Below are 21,281 nucleotides of genomic sequence, written 5' to 3' on the forward strand. Positions count from 1 at the left end.
CCCTTTCCCTCCCCTTCAGACAAAGGACTAAATTTCCCTCTGACTTACACAATTGCCAACCTCAAGTAATGCTGTTGACTAATATAATTATTCTTCATATGCATCCTGATTGGTTAATAACTTAGATAGGTAATAATGAAATCAGTGCTCTATATGCTGCAGAGAGCTGCTGAAGACACATTAAATAGCAACTTGTGCCTTGCAAGCCTCAGTCTGAGGGCTTGTCTCCACTAATGGGAAATTGACGCTTTGGTGATTGGTGCATGAGGGTCGATTTAGAGGTTCTAGACATGCTAATTTGACCAGATCACTCTCCCATTGACTCTATACTCCAGTAGAACAAAAAGAGTAAGGTAAGTTGACAGGAGTGTGTTTTCTGTCAGCAGAGCCTCGTATAGTCACTGCAGTAAGTAGACCTAAGCTGCGTCTACACGTGCACGCTACTTCGAAGTAGCGGCAGTAACTTCGAAATAGCGCCCGTCACGTCTACACGTGTTGGGCGCTATTTCGAAGTTGAAATCGACGTTAGGCGGCGAGACGTCGAAGTCGCTAACCCCATGAGGGGATGGGAATAGCGCCCTACTTCGACGTTCAACATCGAAGTAGGGACGTGTAGACGATCCGTGTCCCGCAACATCGAAATAGCGGGGTCCTCCATGGCGGCCATCAGCTGGGGGGTTGAGAGATACTCTCTCTCCAGCCCTTGCGGGGCTCTGTGGTCACCGTGGGCAGCAGCCCTTAGCCCAGGGCTTCTGGCTGCTGCTGCTGCAGCTGGGGGTCCGTGCTGCATATACAGGGTCTGCAACTAGTTGTTGGCTCTGTGTATCTTGCACTGTTTAATGAAAGTGTGTCTGGGAGGGGCCCTTTAAGGGAGCGACTTGCTGTTGAGTCCGCCCCGTGACCCTGTCTGCAGCTGTGCCTGGCTCCCTTATTTCGATGTGTGCTACTTTGGCGTGTAGATGTTCCCTCGCTGTGCCTATTTCGATGTTGGGCTGAGCAACGTCGAAGTTGAACATCGACGTTGCCAGCCCTGGAGGACGTGTAGACGTTATTCATCGAAATAGCCTATTTCGATGTCGCAACATCGAAATAAGCTATTTCGAAGTTGGGTGCACGTGTAGACATAGCCCTAAACTGCCTTGTTATTCATGTAGCTGGAATTGCATTATTTAGGTTAACTTAATCCTGTACTGCAGACATGCCCTCAGTATCACTGATTTAGCACATGGTTTCTAAGGGCTGAATTCAGCTTTTGTCTACAGGGATAGAACTCCTTTGACCTCAGTATGCATAAAAACACATAAATCCCCTTAGCCTATATATTTTCTCCAGCTAAAAATTAGCCTTCCATCCCAAGCATACAGGCATGTGTTAGAGAGATACCACATTAGAAACAGCAATATTGTGGCATGGGCTGGAGCTCAGGCTTTGAAGCCAACACCACCTCCTCTCCTTCCAGCTTGAGAACAGCAGTATCCTGGCTGACAAAGAACATTAAGCTTAGAACCTCTTATTTTTGTTACAGCTCTTAAGAGTGCCGCATGGTGGGCTGTTCTTAGTTTCTCTAGATAGTCACAGGATCATGACAACTGTTCTTTAGAAATAACACCAGCCAATTATTTGTTATTACACAATGCTTAGGTCATATTCTTCTTCTTTGTTAATAGAAGTGGTAGGAAAGAAAAAGAACGTTGAACTTTTACATGCATTTTGCTGACATGAGAGTTTAATGAATAGTTTGATCTTTAAGATATCTTAGTTAAGAGGGACATCAGTGTCACAGAAACAAAAAAGCCAAACTTTTTCAGCAACTGTAAAAGATAATTTTCCAATTCATTTTAAAAGAAAAACTGACATTGTCACAACGGTAAACTAAGAAAGCATTTGGGGAAATTCTGGGAAGTAAGTTATCCATTTTGCGCTTCATTCTATTTATGTTGAAGTCCATGATTATTTTGTTATAGACTAAAATGACCTTTTAAGGTTTTTGGGGTGGGTTTTTTAATTTGATTTCATTGTTTGCTGGTTTTCATTGACACTTCTCTTTTCCAAACATTAGTAAAAAAGAGGGAAAGAGATGACAGAAATTACAGTTAAACATCTTGAGGGTCAATGATGATTTAGATAGCAAGAATTTTGCTATTTAAGATAATACACACAGATGATAATGTCAGTACATTTCAAAACAAACATTCTATCAGAAAAAGGGGTTTTTTTTAAGTTATAAAATTCCCTAGCAATGTGAATTCAGAAAGGATTCATATAAACATGTATTAGATATTAAATTAAATATGTTTATGTTTATATTTTATATCAAAACATGTCCATTAGCAGCAGACAACACCCAGAGATGCCCATCAGCTCAATCAGTAGATGAACTCATTAAGTATCATAGCTACTTCTGATGTACTACTTTTGTATGTGGTCAATAAAAGGATACATTTTTCACAAAAACTATTGTATTAAATTCTTGTGATTTTTTTAGAAGATAAACTGGGCAACAGATAATGCTGTAGAATTTTAGGACACACTGCACAACCATTCCCTCAACATAAAAAATATTTTTTCCAGTAATGCACTATATGATGTAGAATTCCCACTGGGATATCTGTGGAATAATATGGAATCTTTATGCTAACCAATTTAGTCAATTGAAAATGGTGCAGGACTAGATGAACAGAAAATGATTTTGCATCACTGTAGCAAGACTATTTGATCTGTAATAACTGTAATTATAGAAACTTTGTGATGGTTTTGTGGACTTTACTGACTAGATGACAAAAACTTAAGTAAGAGAGTGATTAGTTTTACAAAGCTGATGTGATAAATGCTTTTTTATTTGCTTCAAGTTAAATTGAGCATTTTAAATGTGATTGTAACTAGCGCTGTCAAGGTCACTTTACGGCCAGTGCCTACTAGATATGTACATCACATAAAAGTGTTCAGTAATTTACACTATACTGAATTTTAGTAATTTTACCTTTGAAAGCCTTAAAGTACCTTTCCTGTCAGGCTAATAGATTTAAAATATCTGGATGAATGAGCAATCAAGCCATGTTTGAGAGCTGGGGTTTTGTGTAACAGTAGCCCTGACTAGAATATCACAGTTTAAACCAGTCACTTTTACTATGTTTTTCTAAAAACACAGTGCTTATGTACTGCTAAATACTGACAATATTAACCTGATTTACAGAGGACTGTAATATTGTAGAGAGCAAGGCAGTTATTAGAACCTAAAGATGAACAAGACCCATTACAATAATAATGTAATCCATCCTTCTGACAACATAAGGTTGCTCCCTATAGTATATTCCTCAGGTCAGCGTAAATTATACTTGAAAGATTTTTCACAGTCTAAACCTCCCTCATAGAAATTTCCTTTGAATTTAATTGTAGTGAAATACATATGTATGCTATTCACATTTTTACAGTCCATTGAATTGAACGGTTTTATCTTCCACATACATGATTTTGAACTAACCTATAGAAGTATCGGGGTATAATTCTTTCTTCAGTTCTTTAGGATGGTAGAGTTAACATTTTGTGTTAAATTCTTTGTCTTCAATCTATAGTCCATCTGCTAGGGACATGTGCTAGCTGTATTTTTAACTATGTTTATAATGTTAGTATCTAAGGGCCAACCAAGATTGGGCCCCACTGTACTGAACAGTATACAAGCACAGAATAGTAGATGATTCATCCCTTTAAAAGGTGACATTACATTTAAGCTAGACAGACACATTCTCCCCCAGCCCCTGACCCCAGGGTCTAGCTCCCACTCACCATGAAAAGTGTGAAGCAAGCAATTGTGACTTGCACTGATATGGTTCACAAAAGTTGTGAGAGAGAGGTGCCCCAGGCAAAGCTCCATTTTACCCTTAGTCATTCAATGAAGCACTCCCTGCTTTGGCTGCTTGTAATATACTTGTTCTTCTATAAAATGATTGCGCAGCAGCAAACCATGTATGGTTTTTCAGTATAGCAAAATACAAAGGTGTAAATCTAGGAACCAGGAATGCAGACAATGCTTACAGGAAGAGACTATCCTGGGGAGAAATAACAGCAAATGTCAGGAATCATCAGCTGAACATGAGCTCTTGGTGTCTTCTTGATGGTCACTTGATAACAAGCAGGACATCTTCACGTCACCCTCCTATTTGTGAATCTGTTTTTGGCTGATTAACCCAGTTCTGGAACTGCAGATCTTATCACAGAAGAAGCAGGTGTTGGTAGCTATTGGAGGGGTGGGAGGCAATTTTTGATGCTCTTTTCTTCTTCTCCACCTGTCTTCATCTGCATTGTGGCAGGACCTCCCAAATTGCACCAATCCTTCACAGATCATTGTTCTCCAATGAGGATGGTATTGGACAAGGTTCTCCCAAGTGTTGACACTGATGCTGCACTTTTTTCATGTGCACCATCAGCATGTCTTTATATCGCTTCCCCTGGCCCCCAATGCTCCTCTGTCTTTCCCTCAGTTCTTATCAATAAACTAAGCCAATACAGCTTGGATGGAGTCACTATAGGGTGGGTGCATATCTGGCTGGATAACTGTTCTCAGAGAGTAGTTATTAATAGTTTGCAGTCATGCTAGCAGGGCATAACAAGTGGAGTTCTTCAGGGATCTGTTTTGGGACTGGTTCTATTCAATATCTTCATCAATGATTTACATATAGGCATACAATCATAGGACTGGAAGGGACCTCAGGAAGTCATATCATCCATCCCGCTGCTTCAAGCAGGATCAACCACAATTAAGTCATCCCAGACAGAGCCTTGTCAAGCCAGGTTTTAAAAACCTCTAGGGATGGAGATTCCACCACCTCTCTAGGCAACCCTTTTCTGGCGAAGTAGTTTTAACTAATATCCAACTTATTTCTCTCCTTCTGTAACTTCAGACCATTTCTCCTTGTTCTGCCATCTGTCATCACGGAGAACAGTCTCTCCCCATCCTCTTTAGAGCCCCCCTTCAGGAAGTTGAAGGCTGCTATTAAATCACCCCTCAGTCTTCTCTTCTGCAAACTAAATAAGCCCAAATCCCTCAGCCTCCTCTCATATTTCATGTGCTCCATCCCCTTGATCATTTTTGTTGCTCTCCTCTGAACCTGCTCCAACACATCCACTTTCTTTTTATACTGGGGGGCCCAAAATTGGACACAATATACTAGATTTGGCCTCACGAGTGCCAAATAGAGGGGAATAACCACTTGTCTACATCTTCTTGCAATGCTGTACCTAATATACCCTAATATGCATTAGCCTTCTTGGCTACAAGGGCATACAGGTTACACATATCCACCCTTTCATCCATGATAACCGCTAGGTCCCTTTCTGCTGAGTACTCTTATTAAGTTTGCAGATGATACCAAGCTGGGAGAGGTTGCAACTGCTTTGAAGTATAGGCTCATAATTCAAAATGACCTGGAGAAACTGGAAAAATGGTCTGAGGTAAACAGAATGAAGTTTAATAAGGACAAATGCAAAGTGCTCCACTTAGGAAGGAACAATGAGCTTCACACATATAGGCTACGTCTACACGTGCAGCCAACATCGAAATAGGCTATTTCGATGAATAACGTCTACACGTCCTCCAGGGCCGGCAACGTCGATGTTCAACTTCGACGTTGCTCAGCCCAACATCGAAATAGGCACAGCGAGGGAACGTCTACACTTCAAAGTAGCACACATCGAAATAGGGATGCCAGGCACAGCTGCAGACAGGGTCACAGGGCGGACTCAACAGCAAGCCGCTCCCTTAAAGGGCCCCTCCCAGACACAGTTGCACTAAACAACACAAGATACACAGAGCTGACAACTGGTTGCAGACCCTGTGCCTGCAGCATAGATCCCCAGCTGCCGCAGAAGCAGCCAGAAGCCCTGGGCTAAGGGCTGCTGCCCACAGTGACCATAGAGCCCCGCAGGGGCTGGAGAGAGAGCATCTCTCAACCCCCCAGCTGATGGCCGCCATGGAGGACCCAGCAATTTCGACGTTGCGGGACGCGGATCGTCTACACTGTCCCTACTTCGACGTTGAACGTCGAAGTAGGGCGCTATTCCTATCTCCTCATGAGGTTAGCGTGTTCGACGTCTCGCCGCCTAACGTCGAAGTTAACTTCAAAATAGCGCCCGACGCGTGTAGACGTGACGGGCGCTATTTCGAAGTTGGTGCCGCTACTTCGAAGTAGCGTGCACGTGTAGACGCAGCCATAGAATGGAAAGCAACTGTCTAGGAAGGAGTACTGTGGAAAGGGATTTAGGGGTTATAGTGAACCACAAGATAAATAAGAGTCAACAGTGTGATGCTGTTGTAAAAAAAGCAAAGATCATTCTGGGATGCATTAAGAGGAGTGTTGAGAGCAAGACAGAAGAAATCATTCTTCCACTCTTCTCAGCACTCATTATGTCTCAGCTGGAGTATTGTGTCCAGTTCTGGGTACAACATTTCAAGAAAGATGTGGCAAAATTGAAGAAGGTTCAGAGAAGAACAACAAGAATGATTAAAGTTCTAGGGAACCTGAGCTATGAGGAAGGACTGAAAGAACTGGGCTTGTTTGGTTTAGAAAGAGAAGATGTAGAGGGGACATGATAGTGGTTTTCAAGTACCTCAAAGAGGATCACAAGGAGGAAAGAGAAAAATTGTTCTCCTTGACCTCTGAGAAAAGGACAAGGAGAAGTGAGCTTAAACTGCAGCAAGGATGGTTTAGATTACACATTAGGAAAAGCTTTCCATTGGTCAGGGTGGCTAAAAGATGGAATAAATTACCTAGGGAGGTTGTGGAATCTCCATCACTGGAGATTTTTAAGAGCAGGTTAGATAGACGCCTATTGGGGGTGGTCTAGATGGTGCTTGATCCTACTGTGAGGTCAGGGGACTGGATACTATGACCTCTTGCAGTCCCATCCAGTTCTAGTCTTCTGTGATTCTATGATCTGTTTCGGGAGGCGCTGATCAGACATCCAAACCAATCCAACGAAGTTGTTGGTGAATAATGATTGCTTTGATGGTGGTCATGTTTGATTGTTCCAGGATGCTGGTATTCATGTGCCTATCCCCCCAAAAGATATTTAGGATTCTCTGTGGCAGCATTGATGATATTGTTCATGTGCCTGCAAATGATGCTTATATATGCGCCAGGTTTCACATGCATGTAGTAGCATTGAAACAACTACTGCATGGTATACAAGGAGCTTTGTCTTGGGATAGATGACCTAGTTCTTGAAGACCCTTTGTCTCAGGTGGGTGAAAAGAGATTTCCTCATCAATGTCAGCTTTAGAGAAAAGATGATTTCCAGGTTATGGGAAATGCTCCACATTTTCCAGCAGTTCTCCATTGACTTAAATAGAAGGTACATGAGATCGTCCCATCTGTGAAGGTTGCTGGATCACTTTGGTCTTTTTGATGTTCAGTGTGAGGCTGAGCTTCTCATATGTTTCGGAGAAGGCACTTAAGATGGTTTGAAGGGCTGTGGGAGGGAGAGCAACAACTATATTGTCATCCACATACTGGGGCTCCATGATTGAGGTTGTGGAGGTCTTGCTTTTAGCCTTCAGTCTCCTGAGATTAAAAAGCTTCCAGTTCATTCTGTCACACCATCTGTAACCTTGCCATCAATGAGGTGAAGGGTCATGGTGATGAAGATGTAGAACAGTGATGGGGCAAAAACTCAACCTTGCTTGACTCCTGTTTTGACCTGTAAGGGGTCACTTTGGGATCCGTTGTTGTTCAATACTATGGCAGTCATGTTGTCATGAAGCAGCCTTAAAATGCTAATGAGTTTTTGAGGCAGCTGATCTTTGACAGGATGGTCCACAGGGTGTTATAACTGACAGAGTCGAATGCTTTGGTCAGGTTGATGAAATTCATGTATAAAGCTTGGCTATGTTGACAACATTTTTCTTGCAGTTGCCAGGCGGTGAAGATCATGTCCACTATTCCTCAGAATGGTCACAGGCCACACTGGGATTCTGGGAGACTTTCTTCTGAGAGTGACAGGAGTCAGTCTGCAAGGATTTAAGCTAAATACTCCTGCAGTATGCCACGATAGTTTCCACAGCCTGACTTGTCACCCTTGTTGAGAAGACTGATGATCAGTGTGTCTCTGAAATCTTGTGGTATCTGCTCCCTATCCCAGATCTTAAGAATCAGGAGATGGAACTGTTTGTAGAGTTCTGGCCCACCTTCTTTGAAGATTTTGGTGGGGGTGCCATCTAGTCCAGTTACCCACAATGGCGATTAGGATTGTCACAAAACAGAGAAGTCAGAGTGTGGGAACAAAGTCTGGATGCCATGTAGAATCAAGCAGGAGGGTTTATAATGCACAGCTCTTGGGCTCACCTGTCAGGCTCAGTGGGGCACTGTCAAACAATTGGTTACAGTTGATTACATAGGATTCCAATGGGTGGAGAGAAACAACGGGGTACGAGTTCCCAAGCCCCTGGATAGATGCTAGCGGCAAGGCAGTGAGTACAATAAGCCAAAAATCTGGAAGGTTACACAATGATTCCCCCTAGAGATGATCTTGCAACACTTCCTACCCTGAGTGAGGTCCAAACTGCCATCTTGGTATAACGTTGTGGCAAAAAAGGTTCATGCACTCCTAGGATATCTGAAAAGAGGAGTGTTAGGTAGAAAGAGAGATTATATTACCTATGTATTTGGCACTGCCGTGACCACTGTTGGATACTTCATCCAGTACTTACGTCCACAGTTGAAAAGGTGCTCTGATTAAACTGGAGTGGGTTCAGAGGAGAGCATGAGAATGATGCAATCACTAGACTGTGGTCTGAGTCCATATCCACTCCTTGGAAAGTTCAGCACTGATATACTGATGTTACCCATCTTCTTCTTATCAAAATCATATCTATCGTGTTCTTGGACTTCTTGTCATTTGATTGTCATGTCCACTTCCTACAGTCTTTTTGATGAAATCTCATGTTACAGATCACCATCTTGTGCTCCATAGCGAACTCTAGTAGTTTCTCACCTCGTTCGTTTCTTTCTCCATATCCAAACCTCACCATGACTCTCTCTCCCAACCTCTGTTGTCTGTTCTGACCTTCGCGTTCCAATCTCCTCTGGTGATCAACACTCTTCGGTATGTCCTACAGCATCTTCGTCAAGTCTGTATAGAATAGCTCTATCTCTTCCCTCATGCTGTCTGATTTGGGTACATACACGTGAATGACCAAGATGTTGAATGGTTTCACTTTGAATCTTGCTGCCATCATTCTCGCAGTCACCAGTTTGTATCCTAACAATGCTCCTCTAACTCCTCTAGCTCTTTTGCTAAGAAGGATTCCTGCCTCATGCTTTGTTTTGTTCCCTGACCAAGTGACTCTGCAACCACACTCCTCTCCTGATGTGGTCCAACACTTCTCTACCACTCCATTCATGGTGCATCTGTAATTCTTCCCCCCTCCCCACCCGCCCGCACTCTCCATGGCCAATAGAGTCTTGGCTGACTTGTCCTACTCTGGTGCTTGCTTTTTTCAATTGTTGGCCATCTTCTTTTGTCAGCATCTCCATAGTTTGGGTGCATCAGGTCTCTCCTCATTAGTAGCCAGATATGGGTCCTTTATCTCACCAGTGCCTGCTGTTTTGGCCATACAGCTTACCAAGATTGTACTAGTCTCTACGAGTGCTATGAGAACTCAGACTTTTGAGCTACTTGCATAGTGGATCATATAATGCCACAGGAATGTTCCCTCATGATAAGCACACAGGTTCCACTGAGAGGTCTTCATCCAATTGCAGCTTTCTTTTCAGGCACTCATTGCCTTAGAAAATATCCCAATATACTTGTTGAATTGTTTCCACTCTTCCCAGGAAATCATGTGCCATATAAGTTATTTGAAAAATCTAATTAATTTTAGATTTTTAGCTCTATCTTTCCAACGCAACTAGGGCAACTTCAAGTCCAATCATGACAACATCTACTGGGCAATGCTATGTTTCATTGTAATGCATTGCTTTTTGTGCACTTAGGCCTTTCGGAGTAAAAAATACTGAAGTAAGAGTTTTTATTTTTAAAAGTTTACCATTTTTACTTGTAAAGCAGTAGGTACACTATTTTGATATTGTAAATAATAATTAATCAAATACCAAGTCATGGAGGGCTTTTTTCTGGCACTTAATGTTTGTCTGAGGAAACGATGACTCCACTTCTTTGCCTCAGGACCTAAATTCTAGGAGATGTAAAATTAAAATGTGAGCATATTAAAAAAAAACTAAATAAAAGTAAAGAGTGAATTTTACTAAGTGCTTAAATACTTAAAGTTGGATTATTAGTTACAATAGCTATAGTTTTCTTTTTAGATAACTTGTGGTTAAATGCAAAAGAAACCAGCTGGAAAACAGAATACAATTCTCTATGTACTAATATATTTGAGAAATAAAATACTGTAATAACTATATATTTTTTCTTACTAACCAGCCTCAGTGATTGCTTTCCTCCCAATCACATCTTGTAGGCATGATGGCATCATTCCAACACTGGGTAATGATTATATACCAGTCTTGTCATCCTAAATAGAGATTCTTGTTCTGCTATTAGTGATTTCTTGTTCCTCGTTTCCAATTATTCTTCATATACGGTAGTCATTATTCTCATGGGTAGTATTCAACAAAAGCTGCCATATCGTGATATTCGGGAAGCTGTATCTGAGGTAGTAGTTTGTAACCCTTTTGCCAGAGTTGGCAGCAATGAAGTCCAGGTTCAGTATTTAGGGGTTCCTTTCCATCTATACAGCAGAATCAGCTCAAGCCACCATCCAATGACCTCAAACAATTGCACACTGTCCTCTGGGTACCTGTAAGAGGCAAATCTTTCCCTTTCACAAACATAGAGTTGGAACATAGCAAAAACGTTAATAAAAGGGGAGAAGTAACTCAGAATGAATTTGAGAAAACACACCCACACTAGGATTTATAAACATAAACCATAAGCCAAAGGACTCAATCCAAATAAGTGGGCAGTGTCCTTTCCCGTCTTCTAAAGTGCAGAAGTCCAAAACTCCCTTTGAGGTACCTGTCCATTCTTTGCGCCTCACTGTGTCTGTGCGTGGTTAGTGAATCCCCATCTGCAGAGTTCATCTCCCAGACTGAGTGAAAGTGGAAGGAGGGCAGGGTAAGGATGAATCCTGCATGCTCCACTTCCTGGGCACTTACCAGCCATCCTCTTAACCATGCCTCTCCTTGCCATCTAGTCATACATCTCTTCAAGCCACACTGCTCCACCAGCCTCATTGCTAGCATACAGTCTTTCTGCATCAGGAACATCATCTCCAAGTAAGTCACAGAAGTATCAATGATTTTAGCTCTGTATCATGGAACAGGACTCTCAAATGAGTCTAAATTAATTTATACCACAGAGAGGGAATCAAATTGTGTGTAAGACTACAGGTACAAATATCTAACCCCACACTCTAAATTCATTAAGCTTTGGAAGCCATGGAACAATATCTGAAAGTTTGTAGTGTTTTCTTCAGCAATGCTTATTTTTTCAAGTCCCTCCCCCTCCACAGGATATGTCCTAGACCAACTATAATTATTGAACAGAAAGAAAGAATTTATGGAAGTTCTGTTTCCATCAACCTTGTTCATGATTTCAATATGTCACATAATATTTCCAAGATTTTTATCAGTTTACTTATTTTCAAGATTAAAAAGAGGCAAAATTACAAGCATTAATATACTACATTATTTCACATTACTGATTTGGGGTCAAGTTAATATCCAAAAAAAAAAAAACAAAACCCTGAGCTACAAAGTCTGGTCTAGGGAGACTGCACATAGAAAACTGTGTTAAAATAACATTAATTGCGTTTCAAAGTCCAAACACTCAGAAGTTAGGAAATGCCAGGAGGAAACTTGCAAACTTAATTTTGGATCCCCTTGTGCATTATGAGAGCCTCTACTTACTTGATCCCATATAACTTTTCCACCTGCCTCTTTGAATGCACAGGGTGATCCTTGTCTGACCATTTATCAGTTTTGTATGGTGAAAGAGACTTGTCTGTAGGATCTCTGTCTCATGTGTGGCCAGATTTGAAAATAATGTGGTCAATGGGGCAGATGTCTGCAGGAAAAGAGATGCTGTTCCATGGTTAAGGGAGGTGAGATTTGAATTCTATCCTTGCTTCTGCTGGAGTTCCTGTGTGAAGCTAAATGAGACACTTAACCTTTGCCAGTTAAACCACTTACAGGTGTTCACTAATTGTGTATGCCTCATTTTCTGGGCTGCCCGGGTTTTGTCATTTTGATAGTTCCTAACCTGTGAATACTTGACTTTGCAATCTGAAATCATCTTCTTTTTATGTAGTTAAAATAAATTAAAACAATGTAACATTGTGGGAAAAAAGACTTTGTTTTTATCTTGATGGAGATGGCCCAAAAACATGATAATTTTAACTTGCTGCACATAAGTTCCATGTAGTTTAGTGTCTGTAGAAATAGTATTTATTTTGTTGCTCTAAATAGTTAATAGAGTAAACACACAATATGCTAATCCTGTGAGAGACAATTATCTAGCCACATAAAATTGTAACTACAGTACCTAAATAAATAAGAGCAGAGGTACATCTCAGAAATGATTGAGCACTAAATTTCACTCAGGGTTTAACAAAGTTAAAGTGAAATATAGTTAAGAACTCCCCCAGAAGACTTTTCATGTTGCATAATCCATGACATTTAAGTATGAATGAAATCTGCTTGAGTGAAACTATAGATATTTCAGCTAGCAATTGGCCAGCCAAATTCAATAAAATAAAACTTTCACTTTTTTTCAAAACACAAATACAACCTAAATCGTATATTGAGTCTCAAATTTATGTAAATAACATTGTTTTCATCAGCGTTAATTTTCAGTTTTCCTGTGCTCTGGTTTCAGTCTGGACAAGTGGTAGATGGGTAGTAGTTACACCACTAGGGTGTGTCTACACTAGCCACCTACTTTGAAGTAGCTGGCACAACGTTAAAATAACGCGTCGCTTCTACATGCATCATGTGCTATTTCAACATTGAAATCAGCGTTAGGCGGTGAGATGTTGAAATGGCTATTCCCATCTGAAGATGGGAATAGCGCCCTACTTCAACGTTCAACGTCAAAGTAGGGTGTGTGTAGACGATCCGCGTCCTGAAATAGCATGGTCCTCCATGGCGGCTGAGGGGTTGAGAGATGCTCTGTCCAGCCCCTGCGGGGCTCTATGTTCACCGCGTGCAGCAGCCCTTAGCCGAGGGCTTCTGGCTGCTGCTGCTGCAGCTGGGGGTCCATGCTGCATGCAGAGGGTCTGCAACCAGTTGTTGGCTCTGTGGATCTTGTGCTGTGCAGGGCAAGTGTGTCTGGGAGGGGCCCTTTCAGGGAGCAGCTTGGGGCTTTGCTGGCCCCTTATTTTGATGAGCAGTGCTTGTGTGTGTGGACGCTCCACATTTCCTTCCGGGGTGTCTCCTTTCAGTGTTCCCTGTTGCTACTTCGACGTTGAATGTCAATGGCACCAGACCTGGAGGACGTGTAGATGATACGCATCGAAGCAGCCTATTTTGATGTCCTTACTTCGAAATAGGCTACTTCGACGTAGTGTGCTAGTGTAGATGTAGCCCTAATGTGTGGTAGTAATAATGGTTCATGCTTACATAGTATATTTTATTCATTTATATGACAACCAGATAAACACTATTAATCCATGTTCACCATAATATGTAACTGAAACATCTGAACCTGCCACGTTGCAATGGAGTGCTTTAAAATAAATTAAAACTACGGAACTTACTCCTCAAGATAAAATATTCTCACTTCATGTGTGAAACTAAAAGACAGATACCTAGCTTTTATATAGCACTTCTCATCAGTAGATCTTATTCCCATTTTATGTCTGGAGAAACTGAGAGACAGAGAAATGAAGTAATTTGCTCTAAGTCACTAAGCAGGTTGGTGACATCTGAGAATAGAATCCATGGCTCTAGCCACTAGTCCAGTACCTCTCCAAACCAATTAGCTTTCGTAAATTAAAACTGTCACAATGTTGTATCATACTGGTTTATGGCAGATGGACATGAGGTGTATTTATGCTTTTATATCTGCCTTCTTATTTGCATTAAATCATAAAGCATGTCATCCTTGAGTTAGCAATGCTGTTTTAATCACATTGGTGTCTTAAACAGAGAAGTGTCTTTCAACTAGGCTTGAGACTGGTATATTAACTCTCAGTAAATGCTTTAGTGATTTGTCCTAATCCAGGATATTCATTAACCAACATCTGTTTTTTGAAGGCAGCTTGCAGTATCAGTGGTGATGACTCTCCCATAGTTTCCGCCAGAATAATATATTGAATTTTCCACATCAGTGCTCCCTGTTAAATAGCAAGTGATTCAAATCATGGAGCCATACAATATCCAGAGAGGGGGGAATTAGAATGTGACAAAGCAAAAGTTTAGCACATAGAGCAGTTAAGCTAGCATATCAGTTATCAGCAATGCATGACAAAGGCAACTATCTTCCTTTTTTTTCTCTTTGTGTTTGTGTGTATATATATATATATTTGGAAGAGTATTATGAAAACCATATTCTATCATTAGACTTCTAAACAGCTTTCACGTTCCTGGCATTGTACTAATCTATGAGATCTGCTTTGTTAATAGCATACTTGAATTGTAAGTTACTTGTTGAATATGTTTAGGCAGAGCATATTGTGTACTGAAAATATTTACAATTAGAGCTGCTTGCAATTTTATTGTCAGAACGATTTTTCTAACAGTCCTTTTCACAGAACTGAATTTTTCTGTGGAAACACAGATTTTTTTTTCCCCCAACAGGCCAATCAAAATGATAGCTTCCTGGCTGTCTTTGATTCGCTTTGGTCAGTTTCATATCTGTGAGTAAAATTGTCAAATGCTTTCAGCATTGCTTTTGAAGTGGAATACCCTGGCTGTCTTCAGATCTGTATTCCTCCCCACAGCAAAAAGGTGGTTGTGTTTATACCTATATTTTCAGTGCCTCTCTTTTTTCACAAAAGAGGTGCCAGTACTCACCCTCCATTGGGGTGAGGGGACCCCACAGTTCCACGGCTGGGAGCCGGCTGGGATGCTGAGCCCAGCCAGTAGTCTCAGCCACGGAAACCAATGAGGGAACCCTGCAGCCCCATAGTTGGGAGCCGGCTGGGGCTCAGAGTCTTGCCAGAAGCCCAGCTGCAGGATCCCCAGCTGGAATGCTCTGAAAAGAGGTGCTGGTGCCGTGTACCAGCACATACTGCCACAGAAAAGCACTGTATTTTCCCACAGTATTCAGATAAATGTTTTGCTCAGAACAACACACTAATGTGAGAGACACATTTCCTGGACACTACAGTACAAATCAAGGATGGCCTGATGGGTACCACACTCTAACGGAAATCCACTGATTGCTATACTTACCTACACACTTCTAGCTTCCATACTGCACACACAACTAGATACATTGTTTACAGTCAAGCCCTTAAGTACAATCACATTTGCTCTGATGCTACTGACAGACCAAAAGCTACAAGATCTTTACCAAATATTCATAAATCTGAATTACCTGCCAGGAGAATAAAAAAAAAAAACAAATTGACAGGGCCAGACAAATACCCAGAGACCAGCTACTCCAAGATAGGCCCAAAAAAGCCAAGAGCAGAACACCACTGGTCCTTACCTACAGCCCTCAACTCAAACCACTGCAACACATCCTACAACCTATTCTTAGTCAGGATGCCACACTCTAGAAGGCCCCAGGTGACAGGCCTGTTCTCTCCTACAGACAACGTCCCAACCTTATGAGGATTCTCACCAATAGCCACAGTCTATACCACAGGAACACCAGTCCTGGGACTTTTCCTTGCAACAAAGCCCGCTGTCAGCTTTGTCCACATATCTTCTCTGGAAATACGATCACTGGACCTAATAAGGTTAGTCACAGAATCAAAGGCACATTCTCATGTTCCTCAACTAACATCATATATACCATCATGTGCCAACAATGCCCAGTGGGCCATTCTGTTAATGACTTAAGAGTTTGCGTCTTACTGAAGAGAAATTTTCACACTACTTTGGAAAGAGAGGCTGCTGAACTCATTTTATATTCAAATTCAATACATTAACGTGGTTTGAACCAGGATGCGAATTTTTGGGGTCATTATAGGGGCTCTTTTGCATACTTGGCTTCATCTAATTCTTGACTCCCTCCCCCCGCCCTTCTACTCTCTGATTTGCTCACCTTGATAATTTTTTTTCTGATTTGTCAACTTTGATTACTATTTTTGGGTCTCTATGCCTTAAATATTGAGTCTGGTCTGGTATGGCTATGATCTGAAGAAGTGGGTCTGTCCCACGAAAGCTCACCTAATAAATTATTTTGTTAGTCTTTAAAGTGCTACTTGACTGCTTTTTGTTTTGGCAGTGTATAGACTAGCACAGCTCCCTCTCTGTTACTAACCAACTCTTTGCTTGTTGACATATCCTCACCAATGCTGTATCTGTATTTCAACTTCATAAATAACTTCACATGGCTCTCTTTTATACAGTTTAGGTAACCAGAAAGAACACTGAAATAGTCAAAATTTTATACGTTAACTGTTCGTGGGTGTATAGTTATATAGGCTTGTAACTGAAAAAAAAACCCGCTTTTTATTTATTTTGCAATAGAAACCATTGAAATGAAAGTTGTGTCACATGCAGAGAAAATATTATAAATATTTTTTTCATGCAGTAGAAGTCTGCATTTGGAGATCTGAAAGAGTAATTTCATTCAGAGATGCACAATTGCACATAAAATTGCCAGTTTTACAAGTGCAAAGGTCTGTGTGCAAACATGATGGGGGGAAGTTGTTTGTTTTTCAAGGCATCCAATTGTTGTGACCACACATTGTGGTGGCACATCTGCTGGACTCTGTTTTGAAAATGTGGTAGTGAATGTGTTGCCTCTCCTGTTAAAGTAGGACAGAATCAAAAACCAAACAGACCTTAGTGATATGTTTTATTGTTTGTCTCTGAAATGTAACTTCTCATGGTAAGAAAGTATTCCTCTTTCTGTGAAATTAAAAGCTAACCTCCCTGGTCACCTTTCTAGGATGTTCTTGCTCACTCGTAAATTCTGAGGAGACCTTGGTCAATTAAATTCCCATCAAAGCAATAAAGCACAGCATATACAAGTCTGGGTAAGAAATATGCTAATTTGAATAAGTAAAGCTGGCCAGAGCTGGCTTTTCCCCTGGCAAAGAGTTGGAGCAGAAAGATCTAGTTCTTTAAGTGTTCTGGCTCTGGGGTTTGCAGTGATATAATATATATATTTGATGATCTGTAATCTAGGTAGGAGTTATTGCTGGCAATGCAGATTGATAGAGCTCAGCACCTTCCCTGTACTATGAAATCTGTCAGATTCCCATGTTTTATCTCTTTATCTTTCATCTTTGCAAAAATCTTTATTATAAATGATGTTTTAGCTTTCCTCACTAAAGTGAACTTCAATGTGTAATGTAATGTTGATAACAGAGCCAACATTCTGGATGGTGAAAACTATAATCAACATTTCATCCGGGATGACCAGGCTCTGCAAAAGAGGAAAACTGCCCCAGCACATGAAAAGGGCCTGGGGCTCCTGGCCAGTGTTGCTGCAGTAGCTGGACATTCAGACCCTTTAAATTGCTGCCAGAGCCTCGAGCAGCATGCTTTGGGCAGTGCTGAATGGGCGCATGGGGGAAGCATTATGCTCTTTCTGCTCAAGGTCCTCCCCTTCCAGCGATGTGGAGGCAGGTCCTCCTCCACCTTGCTGAGGGACCCAACAATTCTGTCACTGTCCCCAATTTTATCCCATGCCTCTAAGAAACCTTTGCAAACTTTTCAAGAATGAGTAGAACTGAAGATTGATAAGGAAATAAGTGACCAACAATACTGCTGCTAATGTGGAAAGGAAATGGAAACACCATTGTGAACTTTAAGCTCTTATATTAGAAAGATTAACTGAAATGGTGAAAAGAGCATACTTGTGTTTTATTGACTTCCAGAAAGCATTGGCAGAATCTACCACTACAAATTTCACAACTTATTATGTTCAGTGGGGATTGGTAAATAAAAACTCCAAGTAATAAAACAATTATACTGAAATCAAAAGGCAATTATCATGGGAGGTGAAAATTAAAATCTAATAGAGATCCAGAGAGGAGTGAGACAAGGTTATACAATGTCACCAACTTGATTCAACATTTATAGTGAGTGTTTGATTAAACTAATTGAAGGAACAGAAGATACTAAATTGGATGAATAATAGCTATGCAGATGACATTGTGCTCTTAGTGAATTCAGCAGAAGGGCTGATGAAGTTATGGAAAATTGTACATGTATATGGAAAAAATAGGTTTCAGAGTTAAGTGTGGGCAAGAAATTTGTGTTGGTTTTGTAAGGATCCTGGGAGAACATACTACATTCCAGTGAATGACACAGCCTTACAGCAAGTGGAATAGAATTGTTCTTAATTATGGAGGACAGTAGATCAGATACAGAAGCTAGCTCCAGAATATCAAGAGTAAAAGAGGATTCTGGAAGTGTTAAACATCTGATGAGAAGAGACTCAAGTCTGAAGACCTCTTATACTTCCATCTGGTCTCTCTTAAATAACAGCTGTCAAGCATGGCCATTCAAACAATTAACAATAAAGTTCAGTCCCTCAAATCATTATATTATACAAGAATTCTGAAAGCATGTCTAGACTGTGAAGCAATTTAAAAAATATTAGATTGTTGGAATTCAGCAGTCAGTAGTTAGAAATTAAATTAAAAGAGAAATTCAGTGTGCAGGGTATATTTAAAGAGGTTCAGCAGGAGATGCACACTTATGGGCACAGGAAAGGAAAGTTGATGGCATAAAAACATAAGGAAAAAAATACTGGATGGAAGGAGTGGTGTTCAAGGTGATCAAAAGGACTGTTCACCCACTGAAGTTTGCAGAGGGTCACATAAAATGTGCTATCATGTTTGCAAACCTCCAGCAATGGAGTCAACCCACAAGAACTAGAGCCACCAATTATTTTTTGATAATATTTTTGACTGAACAATAGAGACCAAGTAGCACTAACTACCAGATTAGACATTAATGTGAAGGGATGGTATGTAGAGTCAGCTACAGTGAAAATATTGCATCTCAACCAAGCTATAATTCATTGACATCTAATCATTTATACAGTCCAGCATGTTCAATGGATGTGTTCTCTGAGAAGTTACTAAAGGATTAGATTAGCTGCAAATGTTCATAGGCACTCTATTACAAAATTGTCTCTAGGGACATGGTCTGTATCCTTAAGTGTGTATCAACATTTATGGAAGAAGGGGCCCTGAATATTCACTTTTCTTGTGACGCTAACTAGGAAAGAAATGCAACATCGATCGTCTAAGTTTCATTGTTGGTTTGTTTATTATATTCTGTGCATTGTTTCTTTTTAAAATAATTTTATAGACTGGAAGGAAGCAATGGCCAGAGTAGCACTAACTGAGTTCATAAGTTTTGTTCAGAATAATCTAGATGTGTTTTGATGGGAACTATGTATACTAAGAATACCTAAGTGTACTTTCCTTTTAAGCAGATAAGCTTGTTTTTTTATTAAAGTGAACAATTTACATGATAAGTTTTTTTCTTTAGTAGTATACAAATTGCCAAATGACTTAGAAACTAATTATAATCATTGTACAAGGGAACAGAAAATGTGTCCCAGATTCAGATCATGCTACTTTTTGTCATGTCACATAAGCACTTTGTGTTTTCCTGCAGGAAAAAAGAAAAATAAAATTCATATTCTGCGTGCACCAAATAACCATGTCTCAAATTAATTTGTTGAAATGTGTACATTACACTATCTGAGTAGCCAGGCAGAGTTTCACTGTTTAAATTTTGTAGAGATTAATTACTTGTACTTTGTCCATCGTAGTGAAGCTGTCCACATATAATGTGTGTTCTTGCTTAATATGTGTTATATCAGTAGAATTCTGACCTTCAGATTTTTCTGTCTTAAGTGCTTGTATGGTTCCTATTACCGTATTTCTGAGTGCTCCACAGTGTACTTATCCTCTCAAACCCCCTGTGAAGTGGGGAAGAGTGGCTATTCTAATTTCACAGCTGGGGAATTAAGGTACAGATTGATGCTAAGGTACTTTCCCAAGATCTTACAGGAAATCAGGGGTGTAGGAGGATTCTGTGAAGCCCCAGGCTAGCATTCTAACCAATATACCATCCTTCCCTGCTTTCCTAAGAGCTGCATCCATAGAGTTGCTGGTATATATGTATAACTCCTAAAGCATGTTGCTCAGAAGCTGTTGTAAAGCTTCAAGTAATTTCTTTTATACAGACAAAATCTTGCTTGTTTTTTTTTCAAAATAAAAATTTAATAATCTGTACTGAAATAATAATTATCATTATTTTCCCACTTACATTCATATTCTTCCATACTGTGTATGTGTGCATGCTGTTATTTCTGTCTTTCTTCAGACTCAGAAATTCATCATATGCCAAGCAACAAATTACACATCTTCTAAGAAAGTAAACTGAATGTCTGACTGTGAATTAAAAAGAAAATGTCATAAACATCCCAAGCAAATTAAAGTCAGGAGTGACTAGGACTAGTTGTTTTATTCTGCATCTGTTCAAGAAGCTGCAGCTGTGAACCAGGAAGCAAACCTTTCTACCATGCTTCAGTTGTCCTGTGGACAGCTGTGTTGTCCTCTGTATCAGATGTGGAGTTATACCTTAAGACCAAGGAACCTAATCTTATTGAACAGGAGGGCCACATAAACCTAGGCACAGCCATGTGAGGACCAAACAAATTCTCTATAAGATTCACAGTCACCCATATTGATTTATATTGTAAGTTTAGCTTTTTTCCATGCAACATATTTACACACTTGTGTAAACTAAAATGATGTAAACATGGCAAAATGCTCATGAATCAGCTGTTAGTGTATTGTATTGAAGCTGAGTGATAGCCTTACGAGATATGGGTGTGTATGGCCTGCAGTTCATAACAGTGTCCCTTTCATTTCTGTAGCCACTCTGGAGAGATTTAAATGCTATCCAGCTAATTAGCAGTGCCCCCACATCTAGGGGCTAGTAAGTGGAGTTTCTGAGTGGAATATTTTAAATTAAGCATTTAGACTCAAAACAGGATGCATTTTGGTGTTGACCTGTAGAATCAAAGAATGCTAGGACTGGAAGGGACCCTGAGAGGTCATCGAGTCCAGCCCCCTGCCCTCATGGAAGGACCAAGTACTGTCTAGATGATCCCTGATA

The 21,281-nt window shown here is 40.5% G+C and overlaps 1 protein-coding gene across 2 annotated transcripts in view; it reads left to right on the forward strand.

Annotated features, from left to right (window-relative positions):
• KHDRBS2 (KH RNA binding domain containing, signal transduction associated 2) overlaps positions 1-21,281 on the forward strand; it is a 596,284-nt gene that overhangs the window by 346,941 nt on the left and 228,062 nt on the right. The gene's annotated exons all lie outside the window — the stretch shown is intronic.

Source organism: Carettochelys insculpta, chromosome 3 (assembly GCF_033958435.1).
Source record: "Carettochelys insculpta isolate YL-2023 chromosome 3, ASM3395843v1, whole genome shotgun sequence".
Taxonomy (NCBI): domain Eukaryota; kingdom Metazoa; phylum Chordata; order Testudines; family Carettochelyidae; genus Carettochelys; species Carettochelys insculpta.